At 40.5% G+C, this 23,558-nt stretch overlaps 1 pseudogene; it reads left to right on the forward strand.

The window, feature by feature from the left end:
- LOC117512852 overlaps nucleotides 1–23,558 on the forward strand; it is a 421,938-nt pseudogene that overhangs the window by 149,773 nt on the left and 248,607 nt on the right.

The raw sequence follows: 23,558 nt of genomic DNA on the forward strand, positions 1-23,558 counted from the left end.
TTATTTCAGATTAGATCATTTCTTGTTTAACATAATGAACCTTGGACATTTATTTTTAGACAAATAAAATATGAACATTTGTTCATTTTGTAAGTCTGGTAGATTATTACCTGATTATTCAAGCTACCTCAAGGAGAAGTGCACTGTTTAAGTGATAAATAATAAAATAAGGTCATTATGAAAATATTATATATTTAGCATTTTTCATTGTTCTTTCAGTTTTTTAAAGTATGGGATTGGGACTCGGTATCGGCAGATACTCCAAATCAGATGGGCCAAAAAAAAAAAAAAAAAACTGATCAGGATATCCCTACTCACCTGTTTCCAACCAGGTGTTCTTTGTGCATTCATCAACTTTCCCAGTCTTTTGTTGCCCTGTCCCAGCTTTTTTGAAATGTGCTGCAGGCATCCATTTCAAAATGAGCAAATATTTGCACAAAAACAAAGTTTATCAGTTTGAACATTAAATATATTGTCTTTGTGATGTATTCAATTGAATATACTGTAGGTTGACGGTTGATCATTGTATTCTGTTTTTATTTACATTTCACACAACGTCCCAACTTCATTGGAATTGGGGTCGTAAAGTTCATACCACTGAACAGGAAATCTTTGTGGTTTTGGAGCTGTGGCATTTACAAACTGCAGTATAGCGTGAAGCCCGTAGTTGACCCATGTCTAATGTGAAGTATGCGCTCCTGTGGCCTTTCCCTCACAACAAAACCTACAGTGGCTACCTAAAAATCAGCACCAGGAATTAACCACTGTTTAATATTTTTTCCACAAACTTTAAAAAAAAAAAAAAAAACCTCAAGAAATTAAAGCTTTTTTGTTGTTTTTAAATAGAAGTACACACACATCTACTGCACATTTTATGTTTGAAGGATTCAACCCATAACAAGCCAAGAAATAAATTCTGAAAATAGCTCTGGCAAAGACCATAAAAACTGTTTCTCATTCTACAAATGTGGCCTTTGTAAAGAGTACATACATACACAGCACATTCTACTATAAATCTCAGAACAAGGTGCTCCTGTAACACACTTGCATTATGCTCCTTATAAATACTTCTTGAATACATGCTGCATCTTGACTACAGAATCAGGTCCATAAGGATTTGGAATGTTGTGGTTTTGCCTCTGTGTACCACTGCAGTGGAGATGAAATGAAACAAGATGTGCTTGTAATGTAGACTTTCAGCATTAATTCAACAGGATTAACACACATACCACCATAGCCATAAAGGAATTACAGCCTCTCCATTTTCAGAGGCCATAAGTAATTGGATGACTACATATAGGGAATCACAGTGTTCCACAAATCCCATAATAGGTAACAATTTGAAATTAGAAGCTGGCGGCAAGTGTGGCTTCGTAGTAAGAGTGCGGGTACTAGACTGGCCTGCCTGCAGTCCAGACCTGTCGCTCATTGAAAATGTGTGGCGCATTATGAAGCGCAAAAGATGACATTGGAGACCCCGGACTGTTGAACAACTGAAGTCGTACATCAAGCAAGAATGGGAAAGAATTCCACTTACAAAGCCTCAACAATTAGTGTCCTCAGTTCCCAAACGCTTATTGAGTGTTGTTAGAAGGAAAGGTGATGTAACACAGTGGTAAACATACCACTGTCCCAGCTTTTTTGAAATGTGCTGCAGGCATCCATTTCAAAATGAGCAAATACTTGCATAAAAAAATCAAGTTTATCAGTTTGAACATTAAATATCTTGTCTTTGTGGTGTAGTCAATTGAATATAGGTTGAAAAGGATTTGCAAATCATTGTATTCTGTTTTTATTTACATTTTACACAACGTCCCAACTTCATTGGAATTGGGATTGTATAATCAAACCTGATTTAATTTCACATGGATCAGTATTTCACATAATGACCTAGCCAGAATTTCTGACCACTGTTTGAATTGGCCTGTTGACAAGGAGTAAAAATCATACACCTGTGTTCATAAGACTGAGACATTTGTGAAATTTTCATTTACTTTTGGTTTGTGATTGACAATATTTTGTGGACACATCAACTTGAGACACTATGTACTGAAGTATACAGAATGGACACTGAATGGATCTCTGAAGGAATGGCTATTTAAACTTCCACAAGGTATTGCATGAAAATAAAAAAGAAAACTCAATTTTTTATATGTGAGAGTTGACATATAGGGCTACTACATACTGGGGCCGAAGAGGTCAGGCGTGTCCCTTAGTGTCAATTTCAGGGTCAAAATATAGGTGAAAAGATCATCCATCTCAAAACTACCCAAATGCACAAAACAATGCCAATTTTAGATTACTTAGGTTCTTAGGTCCCCATTACAGAAATGTCTTGTTTTTTAAAATCGGACCAGTGTTTGCTGAGTTACAGTAACTTAAAATTTGGCAGCCGCACCCTTTTTTACGAAAAAGTTAAAAAATGAAATTGTGATATCTCAAACTACTGGTCCGATCAAGTTAAAATTTGAAATTCTGGCTTTTTTTGGCTATGAGTTACCTATATACCAAATTTCATGAAAATTGGAGGAGGTGGGGTTTAACTCATTGGTTGATCTGAGATGGACTGAGCCCACTCCGTAACTTGGGTGGCTTTAAAAGGATCTACAAAAATCATTTTATTACTTATGGTGTGATGAATTAGGTTTATCGATTTTGTTTTGTTTTTGGGTTTATGCATGGTGCACAGATGTTTGCATGTTTGTGTTTTGAAATTTTAGTTCTGTGATTAATTTCTATTTTGTGTTTATCATGGGTATATGTATATTTTTATATTCATATGTATACATTTTTATTTTTTTGGTTGGGGGGGCATTTATAAGCTTTTGCTTCTGCTTATACATTTTCGGGCACATGGATCAATTGTTGGATTGTTTTCTTTGTGACTTTCTTGTTATTTTGCGTCTGTGTGTGCCGAATAAATTCATTAATTCGTTCATTCAACAACTTAATTACTTTGCTTATTGTGTGTGTATACCCACACAGTCCATTTTTCTCTGTCAATTTTGTCATTGTCTCAAACATTGTCTGTCTGAAAAACATTAGTATTGTCAAGAAAATGTGAATTAATAATGCCAAGATCCAGTAAATAGTGTAATTGACAACATGAAAAGATATCTTGATGAGCATTACAAACAGGCATGGAGTGAAGTACCGTATTTTCCAGACTATCGAGCGCACCTCAGTATAAGCCGCACCCACAAAGTTTAAAAAATGGAAAAATGGAAATGTACATATATAAGCCGCACCGGGCTAAAAGCCGCTGATATCTACTGAACTGATTATGTAGTTTAACTGGACATAACTGAACTGATTACTGTCCAAACGGTACTTATAGCATAAAAGTGCTGATCAAACAAAACAGAAAAATGATTGATTGGTTTATTCATCGTCCTCTTGCACACTGAAACCACTGAAGTCATCTTCTTCAGTGTCAGAGCTGAACAGCCTCAGAAGAGCTTCGTCACATACCTTTTCTGTGTCGGTCAGTGTTGCTCTTCGTGTCGCTGTCCTCCCGGGGTGAAGCTGGCTCTGAAGCTGTGGTGCCCTCTTCACGCAGCAGTCCGGCCTTTCAGAACCCATTGGTGATGGTAGATTCCTTCACGCTGCTCCACGCTGTTAGGATCCACTGACAGACATCAGAAAATGATGCTCTTCGCATGCGGCCAGTTTTTGTGAAGGATTTATCGCCGCAAGTCATCCAAGCCTCCCATTCACCCCGGAGTGTTGCTTTAAACGCTCGATTCACACTGATGTCCAGGGGTTGCAAAAACTTTGTTGTACCTCCAGGAGTCACAGCAGGAATTGAGTTGGTTCTCTTGATGACTGCTTTCACTGAATCGGTGATGTGGGCCCTCATACTGTCCAAAACAAGCAGCGCTTTTTTCCGGTGAAAAAATCCTCCTGGGCGCTTTCCGTAGCACTCCGTTAACCAGTCCTTCATTAGACTTTCTAGCATCCATCCTTTCTGGTTCACTTTAACCACAGTGTCCTTCGGTAGTTGGTCTTTCGGCAGAGTTTTGCGCTTAAAAATTACCATCGGGGGAAGCTTCTTTCCAGATGCGGTGCAGCCCAGGACACAGGTGAAATGTGTCCTCTCATGTCTGGTGGTTTTCACCATAATGGATGATGCACCTGTCTTGTTTACAGTCTTGGTCAGAGGCAGATCAAATGTCAGTGGCACTTCATCCATATTTATAATGTTGTCTGGTCCTGTGGCGTTCTCCGCGATCTTTGCTTCAACAAACTGTCGGAAATTTGCAACTTTTTCCTGGTAGTCCGGGGGGAGTTGCTGACAGAGAGTTTTTCACGCCCTGATGGACAAGCTCTTTCTTCTCATGAATCTGAAACACCAGGACGGTCCTCCGTTAAAATCGTCAATATTCATTTCGCGGGCGATTGATTTGGCTTTCAGCCGGATTTGCATGGTGGATACACCTCGGCCACCTGCTCTCTGAGTGTTAACCCAGTCCTCAAGAACATTTTCAAGTGCAGGCCACCTGCTTTTATGTCCTCTGAAAGCCTTTCTTGTCTTTTGGCATTGAATGTGTTCTTCCCGCTGCCATCTCCAGCGCCGAACCATGGATTCATTCACGCCAAAGCTTACGTGCAGCAGCTCTATTTCCTTCCTTTACTGCCAGATTGATGGCCTTCAACTTAAATGCGGCATCATATGAACTTCTTTATGTGGTTTCCATGATGAGGGAGTGTGGGTTTGAAAAAAATTCTGTCGTGCCTGCTGCTTGCATGTGCTAAATGAAAATTAGCGCTTTCTTCTTTGATTTCCAACTTTGACTTCCCACCTCTCGTTTTTTTCACTTTCTGCTAAAGCGCCCCCTGGCGGGTGAAGAAAAAAACACAGAAAAGCCGCACCTCATTATAAGCCGCATGGTTCAAAGTGTGGGAAAAAGTAGCGGCTTATAGTCCGGAAAATACGGTAGTTGAAGTGAAAGAGATTTGGGGTGACAGCCCGACTGGAAGGAGACTTAACTGATAATTGCAGTGCTGGAGTCAATCCATACATGGCTGAGACTGATAAATTGCTTAAGCTTTCATTTGATTGTCCCACCCAAGGTAGACCAAGTTATAGAATTGAGGTATTGTTGCACATTTTACACCTCAGGTGCTGATTGCATCAGCTGTGTGAAAGTTCAAATATAAACTTATGTAATGATTATGAAAAGCTAGATTCTGCACTACTTCTATGGAAGCATATAGTTAATTAGTTACAATATCCCCGACTGGAAGGAGACTTAACTAATAATTGCAGTGCTGGAGTCAATCCATACATGGCTGAGACTGATAAATTGCTTAAGCTTTCATTTGATTGTCCCACCCAAGGTAGACCAAGTTATAGAATTGAGGTATTGTTGCACATTTTACACCTCAGGTGCTGATTGCATCAGCTGTGTGAAAGTTCAAATATAAACTTATGTAATGATTATGAAAAGCTAGATTCTGCACTACTTCTATGGAAGCATATAGTTAATTAGTTACAATATCCTTAGGTGCGCCGCCTCACGCCCTATGACTCCTGGGTTAGCCTCCCACCTCCAACTCTGTGACCTTTAATTTGAGTAAGTCGGTACAGAAAATGAATGAATGAAGCTTAGGTATCAACAGAATAGTTGAGCTAACCATTCAGCAAAGAACGAATACACACACAAAAGAATATTTCAATATACGAGGTGTGTTAGAAAAGTATCCGACCTTATTATTTTTTTTCAAAAACCATATGGATTTGAATCACGTGTGATTGCGTCAGCCAAGCTTGAACCCTCGTGCGCATGCGTGAGTTTTTTCATGCCTGTCTGTTGCTTCATTCGCCTGTGAGCAGGCTTTGAGTGAGGTGTGGTCTACCCCTCTCGTCTATTTTTTATTGCGAATAAATGTCTGAACGATTTGGATCTTTGCTGCATCAATTAGAGACCTCCAGGTGGACACCGTTCGAAAAATTAATATGGCTTTCAGGGACGATTTTATGGGGATTAAACAGATTAAGGAGTGTTACTGCCCCTTTAAGGACGGCCCACAACTGCTGAGAGCGCAGCGCGCTCCCAGCGCCGATGGACAGGCTGACACCCCGCACAAAACAACCAGATCATTTCCATCGTGAAAGCTTTGTTGATCCGGGACCTCGTCTGACTTTCCCAAAAAGGCAGAAGACTCAGCACTTTTTCCGGCACATTCCACCGTTACAGGAGTTTTTTTTTTTTCATGGAAAAAGAAGCCGAGGGACGCGCCACCGTGCCGCTCTTGAAGCGGCACAAAACCACCTCGGTGTTGGTCTCGCAGGACGGCTTTCAGGTGGCTTTCAGACGGATTCCGGTTGCTTTTCTGTCGTGTGAATAGCCGAGAAATTGAGCTTGAGCTGGACAAGCCCCAACATGTCCTGTGAGGCTTCATCACGGCGTTTCTTTGCGCCGAGCGGCTGCACCACGACGTGCCGAACTCCTCTGCATGTCTGTCTTAATGTGCCAAAAAAGTGCTGATGTCCACGTCTTTTCACAATTCCTCTGCTAGTCAGAGGACATACCGGATCATGACAGCGTCCAGTTTAGAAATGAACGGCACATTTCACTGTTACAGGAGTTTTTGTCATGGAAAGAGGAACAAAGGCGGAGGAATTCCGCGCGTCGCGGCAGAGCTGCATGGCGAAAAGAAACGCCATGATGAAGCCTCACAGGACATGTTCTGGCATGTCCAGCTCATGCACAATCACAATCAGATATTCACACGACTGGAAATCAACCGGAAACTGTCTGAAATCCACCTTTAAGCCGTCCTGTGAGACCAGGTGGTTTTGTCCCGCGTAATGAACGGCTCCTTGGCGCGTCCCTCGGCTTCTTTTTCCATGAAAAAAAGACTCCTGTAACGGTGGAATGTGCTGGAAAAAGTGCTGATGTCCACATCTTCTGCCTTTTTGTGAAAGTCAGACGAGGTCCCGGATCAACAAAGCTTTCACGTTGGAAATGATCTGGTTGGTTGTGCGGGGTGTCAGCCTGTCCATCGGCGCTGGGAGCGCACTGCGCTCTCAGCAGTTGTGGGCCGTCCTTAAAGGGGAAGTAACACCCCATAATCCATTTAATCCCCATAAAATCGTCCCTGAAAGCCATATTAATTTTTCGAACGGTGTCCACCTGGAGGTCTCTTACAGTTTCTGGAAAAAAATTGATGCAGCAAAGATCCAAATCGTTCAGACATTTATTCGCAATATAAAATAGATGAGAGGGGTAGACCACACCTCACTCAAAGCCTGCTCACAGGCGAATGAAGCAACCGACAGGCATGAAAAAACTCACGCATGCACACGAGGGTTCAAGCTTGGCTGACGCAATCACACGTAATTCAAATCCATATGGTTTTTGAAAAAAATAATAAGGTCGGATACTTTTCTAACAGACTTCGTATATTGCCATTTTTCACACGCATTATCACTTTTTCAAAATTTGCAATTACTTATTCCTGATGGATTGAGGTACAAAGATGCATTATGACAACGCGCATGTTTACAGCATTCCTAATTTTGCATATACAACACAACAGCACAGTTATCTAACTTTTTTATTGTGACTACTTAATTGCTGCCAAGCCACTGTTGATACTTTATTCCCTCACTTGATTGCAAATGATGCAGAAGTGCATAACAGAGGCATCAACGTGGACCCAGATAGCTGTGGAAGTTAGCAAAATGAAGACTGAAGGCGTGATTATCAATCCTGACAGAATGAGGAGTGGAAGGAGGTCAAGCAGTACTGAGAATCATGAAAACTAAGAGTGACAAAAGAATACTAGGTGAGATGGGTGTGGAGTACTGTCACACGGTACAAGGACAGCATTTGGAAGTAGGTCTTCATGTCTCATTATCTTCTGTAGCGCTTTTTTCTACTACTCTAAGTCCATCTGTCGTTTAATGATGCTTTATACTCCTTCCACAGTGATGCATCACATCATTGGACAATGCAGAAAGGCGTACCTTTGCACAAACACGTCCAATTCATTAATTTAAATTAGCCCCTGCTGTTCCCCTTCATATAATGAATGACAACAGTAAGCAATGCTATCACGCCTTAAACATAAAACCCCCGTAAGACAAAGCAAAAATGTGGAGGAACCATTCCGACATGGCAAATATTGATATAATCCGACGCAGTCATGAGGAGAAGTGGCATGGCCAGCCGTGGTCCGAACGCATCCGGACTGCCTCGTGCACATGTGCAGATTGCAGCCCAAACATATTTCAGACAACAGTCAGATGACACAGATTGCTGTCAGACGGCACTGACATGAGCTGTCCCTCACCCATGCAATCAAATCTCTGCTTGTCCACACATTCCCAGCGCTAAGCTTACCTCTCTCTCATCAGTGTGTGTCTCACATGACAGAGTGCATGCGTGTACGTGCGTAGAACAGGTGAACAGTGATGAGTGTGTGTCCACTCAGCTGTGCGTGTGTTCACAATGGCTGAACGAGCTGCGTGTGCCTGCATGTGCAGAACAGGTGATCAAAGCAGTGTGCGAGTGTTGCCAAAATGCATCGTGCACATGTGCGGTGCACATGCACACAGGAGCTGTCCATCCAGAGAGCGCACAAACACATTAACAACTGTCAGTTACCACCTGCTGTTGTACAGTCTGGTGAAAAATTCCTTTAGGTGTTTGATCAGTATATACTTGCATTGCTAGATTTTATTCATCCGGCTGGACTATTAACTGCTGCTGATTTTGTGCTGGCAGTGCACCAACTTTCCACATGTGCGCAAGTTTCAGATACAACTGGGGTTGCGTATCAAGAACTGGTTCATTTCAGGTATTGTTAAGTTTTGATTTGATCCACCGACATTAATAGCTTTTTTGCTTAACGATTCCCTTGTCGGTCCTTCAGAGTGGCTGTTGTTTTTGAGGATGTTTGTCGGGAAAATAATAATTTCTCTACGTTGATTAGAGACCCTGCAGTGGCTCTGTAATCAACCGCATCTGCAGCGAGACTCCACTTTGAAACGTGAACCAATGAAGCAGGCTTTGCTGTGACCGATTGATCTCGGAGCTCAATCACCCGCGATCAGATTGTTTCAGATGTTGTTTTGATGCCGTCAGAATATGTAAATTGCAGTCAGATGGTCATCAGATTACACATGGACTGGAGAGTTTTGAACATGTGCAGCACACTTGGGGCCACTGGCCAATTTTAACGAACTGTGTCGACTTCCGCAGATGGCTGTCAGAACGTTTTGGAACTGAAATCCGACACTTTTTGGTTGTGCGCCAATTCATGAGACCGACGTCACTCTGCGTGATTCCGGCTGTGTGTGACGGGGGTTATAAGGCAGTTTGGATTTTGTGGATGCTTGTGTAAAACAGCTAGGGAACATGACTGGGCAGGGGGTATTGTATTATGGTTCTGTTCAAGGTTATGGTGTTGATGTACTTGGTGTGACAAATAATAAGTTCATGGTTTGGGGTTAGCTTTAGTAGTATTTGCAACAGCAGCACTGTTCTAAAGTGGAAAGTGCAGCGGCATTGGTTGAAACTGCATTTCAACCAGTGAATTAGATACCGTAAATAAATATAAATATTTATTATAAACACAACAGGAGATGATGTAACAATGACTGCAGTGTGTCTTTTTTACACCACTCTCGATGTCTTTAACACATTCTTCGTCCCCTCTCTCTCTCTCTCTCTGTAATTTTGGCCATGTTAAAGTCTTAGCTCGACAGCTAAAACTTGCTGAAAAATGTCCACGTCTGGGTACTTTCAGTGACTTCTGATTTACAGAGATTCTGACTGGCTGAAAGTTCGCTGTTGTACAAAAAGTAACCAATGGCGTTGTACATTTTAGCTTGCAGTTTCAGCAGCGCTTATTATGGTTCCCATGCATATGAGGAAAGATTTAACTTGCACGGATGACCTGGGCTGCACAACCCCCACAAAATTTTTCTCAACGGATTTATACTGATTTCAGAAATGGCCCAGAACCCAGAAAAACTCTGAAATCTGGAGAAAATTCTCATCCCTGACAAACACTGTGACTGTGAGACTTGTTAAACCTCCGGTGGAAATGTACCTGCTAAATCGCAGAGAAAGGGGGATAATTAGTAATAAAATACATCAGCAATCGCTAATTATTACTACATGCACGCAGATAGACTCACAATCATCAATACTTTGTGTTGCTAACCGGCAGTGGTGGGTACAGTCCAGCTAATACGATAACAGATAATTATCACAGCTAATGTTTTTGCTAGCGGATTAGCTTTTCAGATAAGTTTTAAAACCATCATCGGACCAATTATCTTCCCATAACTTTCAGTCCAATAACTTTTTTTTTTTTTTTTGCTGGTAAAGTGAGCAAAGTTTAACAGTCAAAAACGTTTGTAAACCATAAAATCAAACATTTTAGTCTGTCTGTCTTGTGTTTGTGGCAGACTGGCTGCCTGCTGCTTGCTGATGATGTCATCATTAAGCGCAAAACATGATTGGCTGATCGACGCAGGGAGCATTGGGGGTAGTGTGGTTCAGGTTCACTTTGGACGTTACACTGTTAACGTCCACTCGACACAAACAAAATGGACTGCTTTTTATTTTATTTTATTTCTTTGTGGCTGATGGGATAATTTAATCGCCAAGACTTTGTGGGGGAGAGGAGCTCTCATGGTGCAGCTGTGTAGGGACTTGTCTTCACTGTTTAGACACTGTTTTGGATTTAAAAAAAAAAGGACAGGTAAGAATTTATCTTTACTAACATGTATTTTACTCTGCCAATCAATGCATTAATGGACGTATTTTGGTTGTTGAAGCTGCAGGGTTCAAAGTGTGTAAAAAAAAAAGCAGCAGCTTTTTAGTTTGTGTATATAATACCAAGATAAACTGTGACTTCTAATACTGTGTTTTACTGCTTATGAAAGATGAGGGAAGTGTATGGGGTTTTATTTTATTTTACTCATTTATTTATTTTTTTGTGTGTGTGTCTTCTTATGTATTTGTGATCTTTGAATTTACTCAGCAGTGAAAAGTGAAAGTGAAACTGGTTTATCAGAAGCCGGCAGTGTAATATCCTTAAAGAACAGCATAGGGGTCCCCTACACTTAATTGCACTGGCGAGAACCCTGTCATATTATGACGCTCTGTGACAGATGCATCTTAAACTAGTTTTGAGGAGATAGTATAGTTGCATCATTTCTCTATTATTAGCTGATTTTGAGCACTTAACAACCAGCCTTTTTATTATTTATTGATGTGTTTATTTTGGAACATGTGTCATTTCTCTTTGAAATCCTTATTTAAATGCAGGTTCATTGCATAGTCTGAACAGTTTATTATTTGTTTGCAGCTCAGAAAGATAAATGGTCCCTCACACCTTGTAATCAGGAAGATCTGTCAGCATTTTCCCTCAGCTCTCTCTCCCCAAGTGTCCTCTGAAGGGCTTAAGCTTCTTTTTATTCCTGGTGGCTCATTTGAGCTTAATCACATTGCACCAACTTGCAGCCACCTGGTGACGGGTAGAATTAATGAGTGTAAGAGACAGCCAGCAGATGGATGGGAGACCAAGGGCCCCACTAAGAATGTGCAAAGAATGCTTGTTTGTTTTTAAAAAAAATGTCTCTCTCTTGAGTTACTCATGTAGAGGGTATTGACAAGGAGAGGCTGTCTGGAAGATGAGTGATTGTTCTGAACTGTGTATATCTCCAAGTCAACAAATAACGTCGGGCCTTTGTGAAAGCTAGCAGTGTAAGCTGTTATTCCAGAACACCTGTAGTTGTGGATGTGAGAATGGTTGACTGTTTGCCCACCCATGACCCTTAACTATGAATAAAGAGTGTGGATGGAAGAATGGATTAAAAATAATAACAAAAAAGGGATGATAACAAATAGGCTACATATTTCTTGTGGCTTCTTCAGCAGACAGGAGACACTTTTAAACTCAACTTGAGAGTGAGTGTTCACAAAGTGACTTGCTATTTTAACATTGTACTCCATATAGCCTGAATTGCAAAAGATGGAGTGGATTATACAAGGTGCTGTTGTACACTCCATTCCTTGTTATATTTCTATTCTAAGGCATCCTCTTTACTGTCATGAATATGAAATGTGCTTGTTTTACTATTTCATTAGCATATCTGTAAGCCTTTGACAGGGCTTGAGGCAAGAGCTTTTTCTAAATTGTGTATGCATAGTGTGTATTTCACCCACATGCAATGGATATTAGACAAGCAATGTTAATAACTGAGGGGGAAAAAAGACCTATATTGTAACATTTGCTCAGAATTTAATTTCAAATATTCTCACTCCACTGTAGTGTTTTTTTCCTTTTCTTTTTTTTACTGTAAGCAATGTACTCACCAGTACAGGCCATGTACTGACTACCAGCCTTTAAAAATGAACTCAAAACTATGTGGTCCTAGTTCATTCCCTTGTGTTGTAATCTTTCAGCAACAGAAGGGGAAAATCAAAACACAGCATTTTAAAACATTTGTTTCCAAATTAGTGGGTGATGTATTCAGGCCATGTTTCTCAAGCAGTGCTTTGAAGCATGGATGTTGCAAGGTTCCGAACTTTTCAGAGCAGTGCTTTGAGTCACCCATCATAATTTGCAGTTACCGATGAAAAGTTTTGGCACCAGCCTCACCCACACATTCTCTACATTCTTCAGTTTTTCTTTTCTGTTCTATTCATTTGAAATATATTTATTATATAGTGCCAATCACAAACATGTCATTCCACGGCACTTCACATGAGTCAGGTTAACCTTACCCACACCCGAGAAAACACATTGGCAACAGTGGTAAGGAAAAACTTTGTATTGTCTTTTAAATTACAGGAAGAAGACTCAAGCAAACCAGATTCAGTGGGGTGACAATCTGCTTATGCCATGCTAACAATATAAAAAAAAAACCCAAACAAAAGGAAGCACTTCAAAGAATTGTCACGCATTCAAAGAGAGAAAAATTACAGCTGAGCAACCATACACATATGGAGAGTCCACTGGTTGCAACAGCCAGTAGTTCAAAAGACATCCAAATAGTAAATTTCCTAGAATTGGTGAGTCTGTGATCAATGTCAGATCAGTCATAGAGGGAACATTCTCCAGAATTTGTCCATATGATGCTTTTAGAGGTCCTCAGTACTCCAGATTTCCACAGATTCCCCAGAGATCTCACATGTCCTCATCTTTGAAGCATCTCAGAGAGTCAGATGGATGGTTTGCCAAATGCTGTAGGGTTGGTCTGCATTATATGTTTGTTTTATTTAGTGCATTACAAGGAGAGAGTTTTTATTGTATGTACAAGGTGGCTGGGATTACTCATTGCATTGGTATAACAAGAGCAATCAGTGATTTCTGACGTCTGCCAATCAGGATCCAGATCACCTCCAAAATTCAGTGGAGTCTTCCATTCCCAATTATCTGTCTGTGGTGCGAATTTGAGAATCCATGAAGTAGTTTTGACATAATCCTTCAAAGCCTAAATAAAGTGAAATCTTGAGCCAGAATCCGGATTTGAATCACCTCCAAAAATTAATGGGCTCTTCCATGGCCTAATGTGTATCTGTGTTGAAAATTTCATCAAAATCCATGCAGTAGTTTTGACGTAATACTGCTAACAGTAATCCTTCAAAGTCTATGTAAAGTGAAACTTGATCCAGATCACCTTCAAAATTTAATGGGGTCTTCTTTAGTCTACCATCTATTGGTTTTGAAAATTTCATCAAAATCCTTGCAGTAGCTTTGATGTAATCTGGCTAACAGACAGACAAATAAATAAATCACAGTTGATTTTATTACGTCCTTGGCGGGTGTAATAAATAAGGTATTTATGTGACAATGTGAAGAATTTTTTTTTTTTTTTTTTGCCATCGGGACCATGAGTATAATAAAATATTAAATGTTGCATTGGATGCTATGGGGAACGTGCATGATTCAAATGATTACTGCACTGACAATGCTTCTTTTTCTTTTTTCCATGTGGGTACTCTCCTTTCAATCAAAATTGGATTTGACCGGTCAGGTAAGAGCAATGTTTTATGTGGAGTATTTTATTCACATGCTATTACATGGTGCAGCTGTAGGTGGGTTTTTATTTATTTATTTAATAGTCTCCCTCTTGTACTATAAAGAGTAATGTTCTGTCATGTGGTCTGGTTTGAGGGACAGCGGCAATGTGAAAGGAATCTGGTCTGATTCAAGGCTTAGTTTTTGTCTCGAGTATGTTTTCCTGCTCTTAGTTGTAGCTATTCTTCTGGAATAACATGGTTTTATTTTTGACTTATTCCTTAAATTCCTCGTGCCTTCTTGAGCAAACCCTGCTTACCAAGTGATTCGATCTTAGCAGTATTAGTGTTTTTATTTTATTTAGTGCACACATACATAACCTGATTTACACTTTTTTGTGGGGTTTTCTATGTGCTTTATCATTTACTGCCATCTTGCAGATGCGTTTTCTGCACAGGTTAATTCAACATGTTCCTTTTGACCTTCATTGTCATCCTCTGAGTAGTGTTTTGATAATGTCTTGTTAGAAACTGTAGTGATCCAGCTGTGGAGAGAACATTAAGGATCTGTCACATGTCAATGAAAGGAAAAATACACCAAAATTTCGCTCTGTGACCTCAGCACATTTACTCATGAGGCAGCTAACGTTGTGACCCTTGACCTGTCTACAATGCCTCAAACCTTGAGAGGAGCAAACTTGCAGAGTAGGAGCTGGAGATACTAGGTATGTGGGGACATTGGGCCTGTTGGAGCTGCTCATGTCCAAACCAGCTCTTGAGGCAATATGGACAAGGATGATATAGCTTTCAAGAACACTGTAAGTTAGCTTTGGTTCCGTGTGTAATGTCTGGCCTAAAGCTCCTCATCTACCCTGTCTGCGCTGTTTAGTTTCTCTAGTCACTCCATATCAATGATGTTGCTTTAGCATGACCAGGAAAATTGTGCCATACGGTCATGTTCCATCAAGTCCATGGTAATGATATCTGCTGTATGAATGATAGCAGTTGTAGTCGACATTGTTGTCCTTGGGCTCTGTGTTTTATTATGGTGTCAGTGATGGCTGCTTTGTATTCTGCTGCAGTTACATTAACTCCAGTCATCTAAAGGCACATGCTCCCCAAAGATGTGTTGTTGTGATGGGTTAAAAGCAGTGCCAAGATCATTTATGATATTCGGCCAGACAGCTCTGCATCTAAAATGGCCACACTTATTTTCGCAGTGATTAGTAAGGTTGTGATGCTGTCATCACTGAGTTAAACTCATCTGTGGGGTTAGGACACTGTCAGAAAAGATGTGCATAAAAGTTCCACATACTGCGCATGTGTTCAGTGCATTCATCTCAACTGAGGACCACAGTGGAAATACATTTTTATGCTTTATTGTGCTATCCTCGACAATGTCTGTTTTCTGTATTTTATGTACATGTACCTTGATTGTCAAAATAAAATAAATCAAATTCAAATGAGACACTGAAAACAATCAGGTAGTGTTTGTTTATTTACATTATATTGGTAACATAATAAAAATGTAATATCGCTTTTATTGTTTTTAACTGGCATTTTCAATACTTGTATTTTTTTAACCTGTACAATGAGTAAATCATAGCAGATCATAATTTTGGAGGCTAATTAGTAAGAGACAGACATATTTATCATTTAAAAGCGAGCAGTGTTAACCTTGTTGAACATTGGTCTAAATGTGAACGTGTATTCGACTGTAAATAAGCATTGAATAAACTTTTACTTTTAAACCTGTGTTCAACATATTTTCACTGTAACAGTCTAATAAAGGTTAAAATGCTCCCTTTTGTAAGTCCTTATTAATGACCATAACAATTTTTTTTTAAACTAGCAACACACATATTTAACGTTGAAACATTGTTCTGGCTATTGAGAGACAATAGGGCACCGCAGTCTCATTTGAGTGCGGGTGCTAAAGGGGTAAAATATAATGCATATGGTGTAATTTATCTACTTCCAGGGGACCAGCCACAGCTTTTTCTCTGTTTTTGGGCAAATTACTCACAAAGTGAAAATGCAAAGAAACATGTCAAGGCGGTTTTGCAGGCGCGAGAACAGTGCTACTCTGGTTAGCCGTGTGAAGTTATGCTGTGTATATATTGCACAACGAGAGCGGAGGTCCCCTAAGTGGTAAATTCCCGCAATATCACACATGGTTCAAACGAGACTATGGTGCCTATTACGACACCCTCAAATATTTTAGTCATAATAGTTTACAAAAAGAAAAAAAAAAATGATACAGGATATAATAAATGTATTTAAGCAACAATTTAAATACAACATAAACAATGTCTTTGAATTATCCCTTGGGATTAAATCTTTGAGTAGAATTACCAAAAAACAAAAAAAAAAAACAAAAAACAAAATCGATAGCAGTTGCAAAAATTTGTTTTGGGCAAAGCCACACACTTCAGATAATTAGTTTTCTTCCAAACATGCTTCACCTGTGTGACACACAAGTCAAAGCCTGGAATTTAATTGTTAGCAAAGACAAAATAATTGAAATGAACATAACATGTAGACATACAGACTTTGAATTTCAAACGTGTATGTGAACAAATTCACACAAATTGGCACATTGTATTTTGTAAATAAAGAATTCCTTGATTTTATCTAAGTGTAATCTATAGGGTAGGTTATAAAATTATTGTCATGGCACCCAGGGAAACATTACTTAAAATAACATTGATAAATAGGCTTTTTAATATATATAGTCAGATCAATACAAGCATCATTTTAGGGCAAACAGTTTATTTTAATTAAAAGTGTATATTAGTTTTTTAAAGTTAATTTTGAGTGTATATTCACCACACCATGGTCTGTTAACAACTGTCAGTGGTTTCCAGACCTTATAAATTTATTTTAAAGTTCATTTACAATCATTTCAGGAAAATCTATACAACTAGTTGATAATGCATATGACATTAAAAACCAATTAAACCAAGGAGGTAGGTTGGCACCACCATCCCAAAGAAGTTCTCTGCCAACCTCGTCCCCCTGTAAAGACCAGAACCACAGATTTACAATATGATGTATACTATGTTGTTTATATGAACAACCTTAAAGAAAATGTTTATTTTTTTCTGGTATGTAAGTGTGTGTATGTATGTATGTATGTATGTATGTATGTATGTATGTATGTATATATATATATATATATATATATATATATATATATATATATATATATATACAGTTAAATCAAATCAACTTTATTTATAAAGCACTTTAAAAAAAACAGCTGCAGCTGAAACAAAGTGCTGTACACAAGGGGACATATAAAATTTAACTAAAACAAGTAAAATCAGTTAAAACAACTAAAACAGATCGAGATCTCATTCTGGCTTAAAAGCCAGTGCATAAAAGTGGGTTTTAAGATTAGTTTTAAAAACCAGAAAGTGAAGAGGCCTGCCTGATGTGGAGCGGTAACTCGTTCCACATCTTTGGAGCCGCAACAGAAAAAGCTTGGTCCCCTCTGAGCATACGCTTGCACCTCGGCACCTCCAGGAGGAGCTGATCAGCTGACCGGAGGTGGCGAGCAGGGGCGTAACAATGAAGCAGCTCAGAGAGGTAGGGCGGGGCAAGGCCATTTAAATATTTAAAAACAAATAAAAGAATCTTAAAATGAATTCTAAAATGCACAGGCAGCCAGTGGAGGGAGGCCAGGACAGGTGTAATGTGCTCCCTCTTACATGCACCAGTTAGCAGACGGGCAGCAGCATTCTGAACTAGCTGGAGACGTGCAAGGGAGGACTGGCTAATTCCATAATAAAGTGCATTACAGTAATCCAGCCGGGAGGTAATAAAAGCATGGATTGCTGTTTCAAAGTGCTGATGTGCAAGAAAAGGCTTAACCTTAGCAAGCTGCCTTAAGTGAAAGAAACTTCATCTGACTACTGCACTGATTTGGTGGTCCAGTTTAAAATCATTGTCCATCTTAAAACCCAAGTTTGTGACAGTAGATTTCGAAAAAAGGCTGACAAAGGCCCCAGATCGACAGTTGAGGAAGAACAGGAGCTGCTACGGCCAAAAACAATCACCTCCGTTTTCTTTTTATTAAAATTAAGAAAATTCAGTGCCATCCAGGCTTTAACATCCTCAAGACAGGACAAAAGGGGCTGAAGAGAAGAGGCATCATTTTTCTTTAGGGGGACATATTAGCAGTGGAAGCTGATGCCATGTTTTATGAGAATGGACCCCAGGGGAAGCAAATACAGGGAGAAGAGTAGGGGTCCAAGAATTGAACCCTGTGGGACCCCATATAAAAGTGGAGCGGAGGAGGACTCACAAACCCCGAGGCCAACGCACATAGTCCTACCAGTTAAGTAGGACCTGAACCAGTCCAGGACACTACCACCGATGCCCACACGCTGCTACAAATATATAAATAAATATAGATTATTAATATTCATCCACTAAACCCTTAAAACACAACTGTGCATTAAAGTTGTCCGTAATTCCTTTTTTGCATCACCCACTGTCTGTGTGGCTGGAAGTGTAATGCTGCGTTCACACCGGGCGTGACGCGAGTGATGCCGGCGACAGGTTGCCATGTAATCCCTATGGAAGGACGCGTTATGGCGCCACAAAAGTTCAAGCCACGCAACGCGACGCAGTGGACGTGAATGAAGTGATGCGAATGAAGCGATTTTGAGTGATTGGTGCGTTTGTGGTGTGATATTGCGTCGTGTCTCCCTCCTCCCCAAGTTGAAAAATCTGAACTTTTTCGTCTTGTCGCACTGTGATGACCAATCAGGGACTGGATATGTAGTGATGTGAAGATGTCTGGAGTTTATACTTGATGTGGTCATGTCCTGTGTCTGGCAGCCAGCCTGTGAGCAGGAGGGGAGAGCGAGCAGCACCACAGCAGCACCTAGTTTTTTTTTTTGTTTTTTTTTCTCCACGTGCACACGCGAACAAATCCTTTGTGAAGATCATTTTATTAACTACACAGATGTATGATAAAACAAATGGTGACTGGTTTATAACACAATGATGAGAGTTTGAGGAGAGAGCGAGCAGCACCGCAAGCAGCAGCTAGTTTTTTTTTTTTTCACGTGCGCGCGTGAACGAATCCTCCGTGAAGATCATTTTATTAACTACACAGATGTATGATAAAACAAATGGTGACTGGTTTATAACACAATGATGAGAGTGAGGAACTGCAGGGGCAGCCAGTTTTTTTTTTTTTTTCTTTGTTTACATGTGTGCGCGTGCGAACGGGACAGGAGGTCCTCAAACTGGGTTCTGGAGAGGCAGAAGTACCGCTGAAAGCGTCCGTCATCCAGACGCAGCTCCTGCAGCAAATGATGAAACTCCCTGAATTGGGAACGTCTCATGAGGATATTGTGAACCCAGGAACGGCGCCGCTGGCGACGTTTGTTGGCTTTCCACAACAAATAGAGCACAGCAGCTCGCTCCGTGTGATAAAGGTCTGCTGTGTTGACTCGACAGAGAGCATAATGGAAGCTCCTCCTATTTGATGACGCAGGCGAATTTTCGCAGCGAAAGTTTCCGCCCAAGCCGAGCGGCACACCAGGCGATGGTGGCGCGTCCATCGCCAGGCGAAGGAAGCAAATTTGTGGCAGCGCGTCGCGTGCGGTGTGAATGCGGCGTAAGACAACATGTTTCAACTTTTCCTTTGAGGTGCCTTACTGTATTTTCAGGATGTCAATGAGGTAGAGGGATATTTCACACCAGACAAATGGAAAATGGCACAGTGAAACTCTGTGATCAGAGCAATAGATGCTTGACTACAGATGCTTGTTCTGCTATCGTGCATTCAGACGAGCCTGTTTTTTTTCCCCCCTTATTTATTTATTTATTTATTTTTGATAAGACATGTGACCTTTCATCCCCACAACAAGGAGACAGACAAGGCTGTTCAGGTTGCCCTGAATATGTGATTATAAACTAAACAGCGCTACAGCAGACATCAATTTCTCCATTTGTATTCCGCGGGAACAAGCAGTTCATATGGATTCGGATCATAAATGGACCTCTCACACACTTCTTCTGGGTGGTTCATGGAGAAAGAAAGAAAGAAAGAGAGAAAGAAAGAAAATTGTCAAACATCAAAAAATTTTCCCCAGAAATTTGAATCCAGGTTTTCTGAACAAGATTCTGGTGCCTTAACCACAACTCGACCAAACTACTGAGTCAGTAGTGGACATAGTGACTGTAAGTAGTTTGCCCTGTTTGTCTTTATTCCCAAAAGATACATGCGTGTGATTGTCTACAGTTACTGTATTTTACAAGACTACAAACCTTTGATTATACATACACGATTAAGAGAAGAACACTCTTCAAAATGCACCATTTTACATTGAATGAAGCACACACATATGCCCTTTCTCTTACTCTATCTGAGAACATTTTCTTCACTCAAAAAATAAATAAATAAATAAAAATACCCCTGAAGAAAACACATTTTTATCCATACAAAAGAAGGGAGGACTCATAAGAGATTTGTTACATTTTTTTTTTGTTAGGTCCAAGATCTACATCCACCAAATATCATTGAAATTGGTTCACGTCTTTTAAGCTTTTCGGTGGAGATAATTAACTTGGCACACAAATACACACCTGGAAGCTGTGCAATACACCCTGCTTGACTCACCCGACTTATTTGTTTTTTCCATTGGCCAAACCTGGTACCTAGTACCTGGCATCTGGTCCTGTTTTTGGTATCACCTCAGTTGTGGTTCCAAGTGAGTTGAGGCAATTCCAAAAGGGAACTTGAAAACACTGCAGATTGCTCAGAGAGATTTGTTATGAGTACTGCATCATTATTGAGCGTGACTGAAGACAGACATCCTGAACAAACCTGTTTTGTTGTTGTTGTTGTTTTTTTTTTAAGGTCCACCGACCAAAAGGTTGAGATGACCTTATGCGATCATGAGGCATCCGTCATCTGTCATCCACATTTTGCAAAAAACACTTCTTTCTCAATCCTTGATGGATTTTTGTTTTGTTCATTTTGTTTGATAGAACTCAGGATGGCGCATAGAACTTCATGGATTGGAGAAAATATTACTATTCAGCTTATAAGCCAGTTCGTCTAATTAGGAACTTGACCATTCAGAATGTTTCTTCTCTCTTAATTCTTCATGGATTTCAGATCTGATGGTTTTGTATATGTCCACCAAGGATGGTGTAGAAAAGTTATTCGTGGCTTTGCAAAATTATGACTTAAAATAAGGGACTTTTCTCATTTTTCAGATTTCAGATCTGATGGTTTTGTTTAATCACAGTTGATCGTTCTCAGTTTGTGAAATTTCAGTAGAGTGGTATGATTACAGGCAGTAGCGTTGGGCATAATCTGGGTTTTGCAATGCGATGCATCATAATTCTGTGAGTGATGCCATTCTCAAAGCCATGGTAATATTTTAGAGTGACTTGTGGGCAGCTTATGCCTACCATCACAGCAACCTCTTACCAGTGCATGTGAGCTATTTCACAATTGCAGATTGACTTAAACTGTTCTAACCAGCTTTTCGCAAAGGATGGTGCATAGAATTTCTTCACTGATTTGTGCAATTTTAATCACTAATGAACATGTGACTTAACTAAGACTAATTGTAGATTTAAGCATCATGTCTGCTTTTCACCAATATGAAGATAAATCCTTGAATGCAGCTTGCCACGGGACATACTGAACCAACAATTCTCTAGTTAAAATAATGTCAAATCGTTCCATCTGTGCTGTGCTGTTATGCAAACGCTAAACTATCCACTGAGTGTTTACTTGACTGTCACATAGTGCATAATGACCCTCTTACAGCTCAGTTTAACATTTGATGAAGAAAATGATACTATTTCAAGTAGTTATACAAAATCTGCTTGTGTGGAGGCAGATGCTTTAAAATGCTGCTGTTTTGCTGGATGTTTGGAGAGATGGTTGCTGCAACATATTTATTCCTTCAAAGAGGAATAAAAAAAAAAAATCAAATTTTCTAGTGTGTTATACCCCGTCACACATAGCCGGAATCACACAGAGTGGCGTTGGACTTATGAATTGGTGCACATGCGAAAAGTGTCAGATTTCAGTTCCAAAACATTCTGACAGCCATCTGCTGAAGTCAACACAGTTGGTCAAAATCAGCCAGCATCCATGAGTGTGATACACATGTTCAAAACTCTCTGGGCGCCATCGAGATGGGACACCTATCTGATGGTGGTCCATGTGTAATCGGATGACCATCTGACCGCAATTTACATATTCTGACACCATCAAAACGGCATCTGAAATGATCTGATCGCGCTTGATTGAGCTCTGAGATTGATCGGTAACAGCAAAGCCTGCCAACATGCTGTGTCACGTTTGTCGACCTCCACTGGATCCCGGCCAGGGAGGGCGAAGGAAATGTTATGTAATAACATGTATGTGGCACTGTGCAAGCATCAGAGGCTCGGTGCAGCGCCCAACAACGCAGCTGAACGGGATGTCACCGCTGTAACGCAGGTATTATTACACATACACCTCCTAAGTCTGCAGCAGGTATGATGTGGAAATGTTTGCCCAGCACATGACGACATAAATAAACATGTAACTCACCTCCGGTACCTCGCATTCCACAGCGCAGCACAGACAGCTGGTGAAGTCCCTTTCACCCAGCTGTCTGTGCTGGCAACATTGATCACATGACAAATACATAATCCATCTCTCACATAAATAAATCCCATGTGAAGTGCTGTCCCACAGCGATAATCCAACTGCAGTTGTGTTGAGATGTGTATCAAGTAAAATGACAACAAAAAAAGAGTTTAAAAAAAGAGAGTCTACTGGCTGCATCTGAAAGTTGCACACATGTGGGAAGTTGGCGCACTGCCAGCACAGTTCAACAGCAGTTAGAGTCCAGCCGGACAAATAAAATCTAGCAATGCAGGTAAATACTGATCAAACACCTAAAGGGATTTTTCACCAGACTAACAGCAGCCTGTTTGTGTGCTCTCCTCTAGCCACGTGCGCACATGGATTGGCTGTTACAGCGTTTATGAACAGATTTTGAACAAACATTTTGGCCATACACTCGCTCACTGCTTTGATCACCTGTTCTACACACGCAGGCACACTTGGCTCATTCAGCCATTGTAAACGCATGCGTGCAGCTGAGTGGACACACACTCATCACTCGGATCACCTGTTCTACGCACATACATGCGCACACGCCGTCATGTGAGACATACACTGATGAGAGGCCAGTTTAGCACTAGGAATGTCAGGACAAGCGGAGATTTGATTGCGTGGTGAGATGTCAGTGCCATCTGACAGCAGTCTGTTTATCTGACTGTTGTCTGAAATATGTTTGGGCTGCATCCTGCAGGTGTGCACGAGGCAGTCCGGATGCGTTTGGACCACGGCTGACCACGCCTCTTTTCCTCCAGACTGCGTCGGATTATGACAATATTTGCCGTATGGGAATGGTTCCTCCGTATTCTTGCTATGTGTTCGGTAGGGATGTGAATCGTACAACAACTCACGATTCAAATCGATTCCGATTCTTGGGGTGACGATTCGATTCAGAATCGATTTTTGATTCAAAGAGC

The sequence above is a fragment of the Thalassophryne amazonica genome, chromosome 6 (assembly GCF_902500255.1).
Source record: "Thalassophryne amazonica chromosome 6, fThaAma1.1, whole genome shotgun sequence".
Classification (NCBI taxonomy): domain Eukaryota; kingdom Metazoa; phylum Chordata; class Actinopteri; order Batrachoidiformes; family Batrachoididae; genus Thalassophryne; species Thalassophryne amazonica.